Here is an 11627-nt window from a genome sequence, read left to right on the forward strand (position 1 = left end):
GTCTGTAACATAAATTTTTAAACCGATTTTTACAAAAAATCCGTAAATTGTATCGGAAAAACTATGAAATTTTGTTGCTGAAAGTGGCAAGAAACCACAGGCAAAGTAGTTAGAGTAAATTTTTACCCTAATCCCATCTAGTTTAGGAAGCACCTAATTAAAAAAATTACATTTTATTTTTGTACTTGTTTAGGTGTATAAAAGTTATCTGTAGCAAATTTTGAAATTTTTTCTAAAATGATTTCGGAAATATTGAAAAATAAACTATTAAAAAACGCACCCCTTGCGTAGCATTTTTCAATATATGTTCATAAAAAAATTTTGTTTTAAAAATGAATATTCATCTCCTGTTTAAATTTGTAACAATAAAAAGTATTAAAAATTTATTTTATTTTATGTTACTTTTGTGAGTTAATTTGAATTTTTTATGTTTAATTAGGATCTCTTATTTTAATTTAAAATAAAAACGTGTACTTAGAGATATTTGATTTTTAATTCGCCTTCTTTCATTTCATTTTCATGGGCAAACAAGAAACCCCCCCCGAAATAAAATCCTGGTTACGGCCCTGTTATTAGATGAAGGGGCTGGGGCTGGGGCTGGGTCATCGTCAGACATCAGAGTGTACCGTGATTTAACGCTTTGTCCGCTTGGAATCGGAACCTGCTTTATGTGGCGCACTACACACAGTTAGAACCCAGCACGGCTAATTACCCTTATCTGCAGATGGCATCTGTGCATGCGAAACCTCGTAACTCCTATCTGATCACGCTATTCCTATTTGTGGACTAAAATAAATTACAATTATACGTACTATACATATGCTTTCCGTCCAATGGTATGTTAAATAATTACACAATCAACGCAAATAGAACCCTCAAACCCTCCCACTAGCGGCGCCATCTTGCGGCCGAGACGCATGACACTCGTCTGGGAACCACCCGTGCTCACACCAAATTTCGGATTAATAATTTGCGGTGTGGGGCCACACCATGGGCCCCCAAGCACTGAATCATTTTTTATCGCTAATTCTAGTGATATTATTAATGACATGGTGGTTATAAGGTGCCAGAGGCGCAACGACATGTAATACATTTCTTGGCAAGTGTCTGTAATAAATGAATTTGTCTATTCAGGACCTTTAATTAAGCTTTTTAGCTTTTTATGGGTCGAAATTCTTGAGATTGTATTGGGTTTATGACTTTATGACTAAAGAAAGGTGCGCATCACGCATAGACGTATCAGTTTTATTACAATAGTGTCAGATGGTTTTATGGGGTTCCCATATTGCGACAACTTGTTGATTTGTGTTTATGAGTAATTGTTTTTTGCTTTTGTACGTTGGCAATGAAATGAAATAACGATGATATTGTAACGTGACGTACCAACATAAATATAAAATATTTGAGTTCTTTGTGTTAGGGAGGTAGAGCTACCAATCAGTAGCCTTTCTCATCTCGCGACTAAATAAAACTTGTCATTATTTAAACATGAAAGTGCGGTATTTCAGTGATGACCACCCATGATGGAAGACCGTCGCAATCTACTGTCATTTTAATGTCATATCCATCATCAATCTATTTTACAAATTATTATCACGGATGAGTTAAACTGAATCGGTCATTAAAGTGTTACCGGCCTTTAATATTTTTCACGTTTTCCAAAGATCAAAAGATTTGAACATTATTTTTGACAAAGGACAAACTTTAAATCCCCGTTTTCACTCCTGTCACTTTAAATTTTCCCCCTACTAGTTTAGACTAGGCCGAATGGACGTAACATTGGAAAACTGTTCCTGAGGGAAAAATAAAAACATAACAGCCTTTCGCTACTTCGCGTCTTTGCAGTCACATTAAAAGGATAATGACTGACTTTTTCCTATCGTAACCAAAAAAATTCTAAAAAGGGTTGGTGCAAAATAGAGTGTGCCTGGGGTGGGTGTATTAAAAATAATGATAGCGTCTGCGAGATGATGGATATCGTGGTTATTTATTGACACATATTTCAAGGTGTCACATGTCACTGTCGAGTGATTACATATAATTTTTCTTTCAAACTCAAAGGAAGGGCATTTTAGAAAATGGTCGAAAATTTTCAAGAGCGGTAATTATAGGTCGCAAAACGGCAAAACACCGATCTTCCGAGTATTTGACAGCTCATAAATGTGGTAATAACGTTTTATTGAGCTCGGAGTTTGACATCAAGGTTGAATTATGGTTTAAGCTAAACATCCTAATGAGGACCTATTGGCGGTGTTCTCTGTTGTGATGTTTAGAATGCCATAGCACGCACACTGATCCTCGCTCACAACACAACATAAAGACACATGTGCTTAAAACACCTTTACACTTTCATATAACTATATTGCTGATTGTAAAATACAAGTTAATTGGCTCTATTTCAAATAGGGAGACTTTGATTTATCTCGAATCGATTTTATAATTTATAATAATTAGACAATCGTTGATGATGTTAAATCACAACATTTTTAATTAAATACGGGGGGAGCGCTTTACAAGCACTCAACCTCCTGATATCCTGAATTATTTATATCACATCTGAGTAAATATTTGGAGATTGGACCCATAAACTATTCTATTCTAATTCACATTTGGTGACTGGGATATTCTAACAGTGTCATTTATAAACTTCCAACTTGTATTAATGTATCCACTACTTTTTCACATGTCAAAATACTTTGATATATTACTATTGCATATCGCAGTAGCAGGAGAATGATCTAATGATCTATAGCTCAGAATCATTCCTACCGTAAGCGGCATTCTTTGTAAATCAATCAATATTAATACCAACTTGCCGACTGATTACATAAAAAAATTTTAGGACATTTACATCTACTACAGGGAGTAAGTAAATTTAGCGTCGTTATTGGCACTCGAGCTCAAACAATAAAATCAAATTCCACTTTATTAGACCATGAAACATTATATAAGTTTATATCAGTATGCACGAACGTAACTATTTCTAGGACGAATGGACCACACAAAGTGGGAAATTCTGTTTTTAGGGGAACGTTTGTTTGCATAAAACATTATTTCTGTCCCAAAAATATCGTCACCATACTAAAAGAGACGACAGCGGCGTAGCTCGCATCCACACTCAAAAATATAATAATTGTCTTTTATTTTGTCAAGAAACAGTTTTTTTCTTGTTTTTAATTTGTTTTTCGTTGATTCAAGCTGATGATGTAAATTTACATTCAGATATGTAAGTCACAAAACTGTAAAACATTGCATATTGTGATTTTACTCTGCAAATTTACAACAAATATTGCAAATTGACTTTTTCACGAATTTACAAATTTACTTTTCTTTAAACTTAAACATAAAAACATACTATGAGGTATGAGGCACGTAACTACAGAGGGGCCTGAATGAGCCAAAAATTGTGCTGGCCCACTTTTTGGCCCATCTGCTTCAAAACAAAAAAACATAACATTTTCTAAAAAAATAAAATTTATTACTGTTTATATTTTTTTTACAGAAGTATCATTTCCTAAAAAAATGAAATTTATTACCGTAAAACGGGGTTACTTTGACATAGTTTGAGAGGTTTTGTTACTGTAACTTTTTTATTTGTTGCAATATTTTCTATATGTTTCAAGGTCATAGTTAAAAAAAAAAGTTGAAAATTTGATGTCAAAGAAACCTCGACTTCGGGGCTATTTTGCCAGTCCCTTTAACGCTAAAAATCAAAGTTATGCTAGCCTGGGGGGTACTTTGACACCTTAAAACTAAAAATATGTAATACATGATGTAAATAAACTTTATTAAATTCATTAAACACAAAACATAAAATATATGTTTTATTCGTATTTTCTTAAAAAAAAATAAATAAGTTATTTTTTAGTATGTTGTGGCTTTTATATGACATAAAAATAAAATAAACATAATTTCGGTTGGTACCTATACTGACAACACAACTCTAAACTTAAAAAAAAAACAATGTAATAAGTAGATAGGTAAGCATACCTACTTTTAAGAAACACAACTTAAAGATTCTTCAACTTGTTCGTTAAGACAATTACCCTTTTTTTGGACGAACCAGTAACCCCCTAACCTTCATGCACCCCATTAAAAATTTTAATGACACTACCTCACTTGTGGCACATGAAATGAAAGCTATTTTGACGAGCTTTTAAATACTTTTTATCAATATTAAATCAGACCTTTCATTCATGAGATACATGCTGTTCTAAGAAGCGAACCACCTTAGAAAGAATTTGCAAAAAACCCAAAACAGGTTAATTTTGTTTTTAAAAGGGATATTTTTTGACGCAATTTTAAAAACAACCCTCACTAATCCTGTAACTTCCCCCATCTCAATTCTGTAACCTCAAATGACACCGAGAAACTTAAAATGTTCTTTAAACTTCTTTTCTAAAGTTGAATGGGATTATCTATTCATAAGATATTCGCAAAAAATAATATTTATAATTAGTAATTACTTTTAATAAAAACTGCTGCTTTAAAAATTACGTCACAAAATATTCCCCTCAAAAACAAAATTGACCTGTCTCAGCGTTTTCGTAAAATCTTTTCAGTTTCTGAGATATTTGAGATGGCTCGTTTTCATTGGAACATCCTGTATGTATTTTAGAAACTGCACAGTGCACATTTAAAATGAAATATATAGAAACAGATAAACGTATGATTTTAAATACCTATATAATGATCGCTAATAATACAATGTAAATTCACATACGAATAATTACACAGCATAACAAAAACACGTAAAAAGTATAACATTACATAAAGAATGTTGATTTATAGAAATTTTGCATTAGATCTAAACAAAAATACAGTACGTTCTGTAGTTTTACAGTTTTCACGTATTATCTACAAAAAAAATTCAAAAATGCATAAATGTACGTCAATTTGAAAAATAGCATCAAATTTCATGTATTTTTCTTGTGAATTTACAATCACTTTTTAGAGTGTATACACGTTTTAGATTCTTTGTTACTTTTTAAGTTTTTAAGTTATAAATGTCAAAAATCTAAATATTTATGCAATGAAATAATGAGGAATTTTTTTTACTGAAATTGTTTTAGAAGCCATTTATGATAGGTTGTTCCGCCAGTGAGTTAATTAGATAAGAGGAAATGGTAACGGAACGATTCAATTATTATGAGGTTTTCGAATGGTACAGTTACCGAAACATTAAGTACAGGTGCTCATCGTTGTGATTCAGAGATCTCGTCAACATGCAAATTGTAATGTCTTCATTAGAATTTTACTTAATTTATTCACGCTGCTTCCCAGGCAATTTGAAAGTGATAGAATTTTTATTATAATGAGTCTTGATTACGGCCGAAGTTGTTGGTAAAGATGAAGCCAAGATTATAAATCAATAAATATCATCAATTATTTAAAGTATTTAGCCAAGCTACTTAGCAAACTTTTCTGGTTTTAGTAGCAAAGTTTTAATGGGTGCAGACTTGTTTTTTGTACTTAAAGGACACTCAAATTGTAATTAATTAAAGTGAGTCAAAATGGTAAATAAATCAATCGATGAAGAGTGAAATGGTGCGGTAGAAGCTGAAATTGCAACCCTTAGTTTGTGAATCTCCGATTTCCAATACTGGAAAGTAACAATGACGCTACGTTATTCTAAAGAGCTACCATAAATACAAAATCAATCTATCTTGTGGTCAAAAGAATGTTCTCTTGCAACCCCTCGAAACTCATTTACATTTTCAGTTGAACTCTTCAAGTCCTCGGGCATAATTAAATCGTTCGACCAAATAAGAACCATCAATATTTTGAATTAGGTTACCCCAAGTCATACCAGTAGAATATTTTACATTATATGTATATTAATGAGCTAATATTCGCCACAAGAACAGTCAACCGAACGAACCCTTCACCACGAAAAATCTCCTTTTTCCCCGTCCCCGTTTCAAGCCTCTTTCTCTCAAAATTCCATCAATAAACATGTCACACATGGCTGGAACGCAACATTTATTTTCTCCGATATGTGTTGATATGAAAAGGTGATTCGTCAATTTTGTATTCTGTACTAAAGTTGGACAATAAGAAAAACCCGCTTGCTGATCCCGAGAGACTTTACAGTATTAGTGACAAAGGAGAGGCGAAACAATGGGAAAGAAAGAAGGGAAACTGACGAAGGCGCGTGTTACATATACATTCTCATCAATAACTCACTATCATTCTCGTGAAATATGGAATTGTGGCTGTTATGACGTACGAGCGGCGGTCCCTTGCCCTTGCCCTTGCCCACCCCAATGGCCCTTCAACCCTTAGATTTATCTTAATTATTGCATGGTCTTTTATGCACAGCGCAGGGCCACCACCTGTAGGAGAAAAATCGAGTGAATGCTGCCCTAATTACTGGTAAAAAGTGAGACAATCAATCAGAGTTGCAAAATCGCCGAGATTGATGAGTTATTGCACTATTTGATTAATGTGTAAATCGGTACTTCTTATAGCGTGACTTGCCGATGCACCTATTGCATAAAATTTTGTCACGGTATTTACAAAGTTTAGATCGGCAATTAATATCGATCGAATAAATGACATTCATTAATCAATTACAAACGACGGATTTATGGATTCACCTCCGATAGCTACGATATATAATATCTATATATAAATTATAAATAAGATTGCACGGTCAGTAAATAACCAATGTCCGAGTTAAGACGGAGCGTAGCGGAAGATATCATCTTTGCTAAAGTCCTATGTCTCTGAGTAAAATATTGCCCCATTTATCACAGCACTTGATGACATCGAATCCTAGACCTTCTAGTAGCTTAACTTCGCTTGATAGTGAACTGTCACAACACATTACGAAAATATCAGTATTAACATTTCTCTCGAAATACTCCATGTCTAACAGACTGATAAATTATACACCCTGTATTCACCCTTGACCGGTGTTTAAAACTTCTTTTATCAGTTTCGGCTTTGATAAGAAACCCTCGCACAAGACTTGCAAAAATTACTAAATTCTGATTAAATCGGTCTTGAGGGTTAGTCGAAGCAGTGAAGCACTCACATCGTTATCCTTTCGGAACCTAAATTTGAAAGCATGCAAATTGTATAGCGACCGGTGCATTTTATGCACGGTGCTTTGCATAACGGCTAAATAAAATTAGGTAAAGTACATCAAGCAGCCTTCATTGTGATTGTATTTCACCAAAAAACACAAACTATTTCGAACAGAAATACAGTTTATTGTGTTTTTGATTCTCAAATAAAACTCACAATATTGATTAATGTTAGATATTACGAAACATCAATATCATATTTTTGCGAGATATTGACTTGGCTTTGGCGTCAATTGTTACGCTGGTTTTTGGTCTGTCTAATAGTTTGACCGTAATCGTCGTTGAAAAAATAAAAATTTTCAAAATAGTAAAACTTTAAATGCTTTTTTCTACGAAAAAGAAAAACAAAAAAACTTCAAAATTCAAAACTTGTTGCAACGTGTTTAGCGCATAATTTTACGTCAGAAAACCATAATTCAAACGTTTTTACGACTTAAAGTATCGCTCACTTTTAAAAACTCAAAGAATTCGTAATTTTTTAAACTTGACCCAATAACGTTTTGTGCACTTTTTTGAGTCTTTAAGACTAAATATTATATAAAAAAAATTTTGAGGTTGAAAATTTTTTTGATTTTTGACGAGATTTTAGTCAATTTTTGGCACCCGGAGTGGTCTATTGCTAATAACTCCGGACTTATTGGTGATAAGCTCTTATATTTGGTACCGTTAGAAAGAAAATTTAATTTTCTATCATAAAGTCAGTGTTATACGATGAATGGTTATCGAGAAAATTGCTGATAAAGTTAAAAATATCAGAAATTTAAATACGACTATAACTTCAAAACTATTACGAATGTTTTCTTGACGTCAATCGATTCTCCGGAACACTAACCAAAATTTACAAATCAATGAAAAGTTTTATTTATTTCTTATACATTTCATGTTACTTTTACTTTATATTTTATTATACTTATCTTTTGTTTACTTATTCCATTTTACTAGTACACTTGTACATGCTTTAAAGCTCTGCTATTCTTATCTTTTACGTATTTAATAGTAATAAAAATAATTATTTTTTTCATTGTTAAATTTAAAAGAAAAACTTACCTTTTCTTTATATTTATTTTACTTACCTTTTGTTAACCAATTTATACACTATCAACTATTTATTACACTGTCACTCTATTGATGGTTTACGTTTTAAAGTTCGCGCTCTTATGCGCTCTCATCTTTTTTTTTGTTCTTATGCTCTTTCTCTTTCTTGTTTTGCTTTGCGCTCTTATTTGCTCTCTCTTTCATACTTATTAGAATATGTGCACATGTTTTAAAGTTCGCGCTCTTATGCGACCGTTTAAATTTAAATTTGTGTACATACATAAAATTTTTCAAAAATTTATTTTTGGCATTTCTACAACGTTTTTGTACTTTTTTAACACTTTTCAAGCCCCAATAGTGCAAATGGTTTAATTTTAAAGTTTTTAATTTTTTTGATTTTTGGCGAAATTTTGGGCGAATTTTCGGTATCTACAGCGGTTTCTTGCGAATAACTCCGCAATTATTAATGCTAGGCTCTTATGTTTGGTACCGTTGGAAAGCAAATTTTATTTACTATTAGTAAAAAAATGATACTCTATGGTAAGTAGTTATTGAGAAAATTTCTGATAAAGTCAAAAATATCGAGAATTTAAATCCGACTATAACTTCAAAGCTATTGAACTTAGCTAAAATACTAATTGTGAAAAACATCTTAAGTCAGTAAGCTATTTTTATTAATTTGCCTTGATTATTTTTACTTTTATGATTTGTAATAGTTATTTTCTTATCAGAGATTTATGTAAAACTTTACTTATTTCTTGGTGTATTATTGAATGTGTAATAAAGTCTTTATTTTAAAAATTTACTAAGAAAAGACGAAAGTCTTGACTACTTCTCGGCTTAACTTTAAAAAATGCGTCAAAATGTAGTTATTTAGGTGAGAGAAAGCAAAAAGTCGTCGATTTTGTTTGATGAAAAGTGTGGGGGCGTCCATGGGCAAATCCCATCGTATGTTAAGCTTTCAGAGGCTTGAAACTTGAAAACTGGGCTATTGACGTAAGACTTAAGTTGTGTTTCCTCGTTGACCCTTGAAATCCTAATGCAAAATGTCAGTTTCCATGCACCGCTTCTCTGCACGGCCCGATTTACCAATAAAATGCAAATCAAAACTTCACAGTTAATCTCCCGTTTGACGGACATCATCCACTTTTTCTCCGAGATAATGGAAAGTCCGAACCTTTCACCCAAGACCAAGAATATTTAGATTAGCTCGTTTCAGTATTGTAAAACAATATATTTCTTCATAGAAAATTAAAACAGTATCCAGTGGTGATTGGAAATGAATACGCCCTCCTGGGGTAAAGTCTCGAATGCCCCCTGTGGTAAGTCGCGCAGCCTCATTATTTACAGGGTCTCTTTGCGAAGGCCGCCGTACTCCACCACCAGAAAAATACGACACACCGATACCCACTAATTACACCCTCAGCAACAAATTTCAAGCTCCGGTTATTTTAAAAAAGCATACATCACGCCGTTGTTGACAACTCCAAATGACGATCTTATCGCTATTATTTATCACGCTTACGGTAATTATTTTTGTCCGGGTGAAATAAATTGCGACAAGCATGTCTTTGAGCCGCTGGCTAAACGTTTTATCGCGTTCATCACGGTTTCAACAAGGGGAGCCGGACAACTGGGGTGCCAACATAACACAAAAAACACACTTAACACCAAACATAAATGACATGCTTTACAGCATATCATTACTTTGTTAACAGTTTGATAACACCCAAATGACTCCCATATCTTCTGATAATGGTTTGGTATTATCAATCAGTGGTTGCTGGGTTTGATATTGGTTCTGGTGGATCGATATCGTGGTTTAAAGGGCGTTATCTAAAATCGGACAAATGGTAACATGCACAAATCGCGTGGGGTTTGTCCAGGAGACTTCCGGAGCAGCTGCTCCCATTAATGGTCATCATTAACACGGTCGCTATTCCAATATTACCTTCGGTGTAATTAATTGAGCGTCTCGGAGTCCGCTTTGTTCCAAAAGGAAAAAATTGAGGTAAAATTCTCACGATTGCGGCTGATTATTGATAATTAGAATCGCGGATTGAAAGGTATTAGCTCGTACAAAATGATGTGATTCATACAATTACTGAAATTACTTTCTAGGATCATGCATATTAAATTAAATGACTAATTGAAGATTACTTGTGGTTTTATCACGACAATGCAGTAGTGAGCGATCACGGACAATTTGTTCATGCTCAATTACAGGTGTTTGAAGCACACGTTGGAAAAATCGAAAGGAAAAAATAATCGGAGGCTTTGTGTTGAGAGAATTAGCGCATTTGTTATATCAATCAGGAATTAAATCAAGCCGGTGGTCACGGAGGAGAGGCACTTACTAACGGAAGACGAGGAATGTGTAAAGAAAGAAAGAAAAACGACAAGTAATAATGGCAATATGATCGCAGAAATAAACCTTGATGCATATGAAAGTGCACATGCCTTAGGTAAATTGGATAGTAAGTGGAGAAAATGTTTCACTCACGAGCATAATATTAGGAGATGTTTCAAATGTGCGAGATAGGTACGGTCACTTACCGCAGGCTCATACGACCTAATGAATACATATTGCAAAAATCAATCGCACGCCGGCCTTTCCATAAACTGCTAACACAACCATGCTCGCAAAATAGTAGAATTGTTTTGAAATAGTTTGGTGTTTTTTCAAAGTAAATCGCTATTTAGTAACTAAAAACGGATATTTTTTTTGATAAACCTTTCCGAATCAGGTAGGGTGAGGTCTAGAAGGGGGTGAGCGGCACAGCCGCGAGCCCCCTATAAATTTCAACAAAATCTGATAGTGTGAAGCCACCAATAATTTTGACAAAACATTTGCGAATCGGATAGTGTGAAAATGTTGTGCTATTTCCAATCGATTTGGCTCAGATTTAATCAACCTGAATCAAAGTATTTCAACAAAATTAATGCTTAAACAACAATTTTCTGCCAAAATAAAGAAATTTGAGTTATTTCCAATCGAATTTCGTTCGATTTTATTTGTATTTTATATCAATAATTGCTCAAAATCAAATTTTAGGCCAAAATGAAGCAATTTGTGCTACTTCCAATCGATTTGGCTCAATTTAAAGCCTGAAATCAAAGTATTTCAACAAAATTAATGCTTAAATAACAGTTTTCTAAAAATGTTGATGTGAGTTCTACTCGGGAGCGAAGTCCCCAATAATTTTAACAAAACATTTGCGAGTCAGATAGTGTCTATAAATTTTGACAAAATCTGATAGTATGAGTCTTAGACGGGGGTGAGCCCCCTATAAATTTCAATAAAATCTGGTAGTGTGAAGTCATCGATAATTTTGACAAAACTTTGCGAATCGGATAGTTGAGGTTTAAAAAAAGGCCGCGAACCTCTTATAAATTTTGTCTAAATTTGGTAGCGCTAGTTTTACTTGGGAGCAAAGCCCCAAATAATTTTCATAATATCTTTGCAAATCAGATAATGTGAAGTCTAAAAGGGGGCGAGCG

This window comes from Tribolium madens, unplaced genomic scaffold (genome assembly GCF_015345945.1).
Source record: "Tribolium madens isolate multiple individuals breed KSU strain unplaced genomic scaffold, Tmad_KSU_1.1 Scaffold_2;HRSCAF=44;Tcas5.2_LGX, whole genome shotgun sequence".
NCBI lineage: Eukaryota > Metazoa > Arthropoda > Insecta > Coleoptera > Tenebrionidae > Tribolium > Tribolium madens.